Genomic DNA, 1968 nt, shown 5'->3' on the forward strand with positions numbered 1-1968 from the left:
TCTTTCTCTATGATGCCTGGTTCATTTCTTTGTTTTGATAAGCTTTTCTTTTTGTTGATTTCTATGTAATAAATCAGACTATACAGAAGCAAACTTGATATGTATTACTTGTGTGACATTACAAGCAGTAATCCCTTGCATTTATTTATTTGGAGATTAAGTATGGTTTAAGAAGATTTGCTTGGGTGTCAAGTTAACAAATAAGGGAATAGTGTTTAAACTTAATCCTCTAAATTTGATTGGCTTGGGAGGTACCTAGGGAATGAGTGAATCACACTTCTAGGTGTGTCTGGGTGGGTGATGGAAGTGTGACTTTGGGGACTATAATGGTCCTGGCCCCCTCCTCTCTGGTGATCTTCCCATACTTTGTTTCCTGGTGACAATGAAATAAGCATCTTTGCTCTGCCCTGCCCTTCTGCCTTAGAGCCAGATAAACAGGAACTGGATCCCTTGATATCTAGAGTCAAATTAAACCTGTGCTTCAAGTTGTGGGTATAGGTGTGCATTGTTTCCCAGTGACAGAAAGCTAATACATACCTCTCTAAACTATTGTCCATAAGAATATATCAGGTAATGTAAAATAAAATACATAATTAAAAGAAAACATTAAATCTATTTCAAGATTTAAGTGACCTTTTAAAACTTCTAATCAATGAAAACAATGTTCTAAATTAACAAAAGCAAAGCATCACTATAATCTACTCTAAACACATTGGTGATTTTAAGTAACAGAACTTGAAATAGATCATAGCTTTCTTTGAAGGAGAGCACCTATTTTAGAAACTACAAGGAAAATCATATTCAATGACAAAAAATAAAAGATTTATAATTTCTGGAATGAGGATTTGATGATGGGATAAAGGGTGTGTACTACTAAACTAGTCCACTGATTGGCTTGGCATGGTTCTGAGTCCTACTTGACCTAAGTGTGTGCAGCTTGGATATAATGTAAGGGACAGAGAGAGGGCAGCTGTGGCTTCTTGCTGCTTGCTTCCTCATGACTTTACTGATTTGCTGCCTTCCTGCCTTCTGCCTGCCATGTACTGTTTCTCCTCTGTAATGCCTCTCCACCTTGGAGTTATCCAACTATGAACTGAAATCTCTACAAAGTGTGAGCTAAAAAACCCTTTCCTCCCTTAATCTGTGAATGTTGAGTACTTTGTCTCAGCAATAAGCTGAGTAACTAAGGTAGAACTCTTATGACCAACTTAAAAAAAGCATTCTGTAAATCCTTTGGAGTTCAATAATCATAATTGTAATTTTACACTTGATCTTAGCCAAAAGGCCGAGAAGTGATCATAATTGTAATTTTAATAATAATAATGGCAGAAATAAAAATCTGCTTATGTGCAAACAATATTTTTATAGAAAATTTAAGAGAATCTATATGCAATTTATTAGGGTTAATTAATTAAGCTAGTTCTCTGGACTAGACATGATGTTAACATAAAAATGAATTATAGCTATATGTACTAGTAACAAATAATTAGAAATAATGTTTTAAATGATACTCTTTTCAATCCCACATAAAGAATGTAAACATTATGTACTACAAACATATATTAATAATTTTTTAAAGATATCCTTTACAATAGTAATAATCTATAAATATTAAGTGGGAAGTATATATTAGAAGATAAAAATAAGTATTGAAAGATATGAAAAATATATTTAAATTTGGAGATATGCTGTTAGTGTATTAAAAGGTAATAATCTTTTAAAATTAATACATAAATGTTATATATTCCCATTAATAATCCTCATTTTTTAGAGAAGGTAGAAAATAAAAAGCTAATCCTTAAAGCTAAAAGAATAATTAGAAATTACTGATCTTAAACTTCTAAGCAATTAACTTGTAACAACTTACTAAATACACAGTGGAATTATGACAAAAAACTATAAATGACAAAATAGAATTTTAAAATGAACCCATGCACGTAGAGAAACTTATATCAAAGGAAAAGTTGT

At 31.6% G+C, this 1968-nt stretch overlaps 1 pseudogene; it reads right to left on the reverse strand.

Annotated features, from left to right (window-relative positions):
• Window positions 1-1165: 1165 nt before the first annotated feature.
• Window positions 1166-1297, reverse strand: LOC147824968 (U2 spliceosomal RNA; annotated as a pseudogene).
• Window positions 1298-1968: the final 671 nt, after the last annotated feature.

Source organism: Heterocephalus glaber, unplaced genomic scaffold (genome assembly GCF_053883595.1).
Source record: "Heterocephalus glaber isolate CG9 unplaced genomic scaffold, H.glaber_assembly_v1.0 deba00001523, whole genome shotgun sequence".
NCBI classification, from domain to species: Eukaryota; Metazoa; Chordata; class Mammalia; order Rodentia; family Bathyergidae; genus Heterocephalus; species Heterocephalus glaber.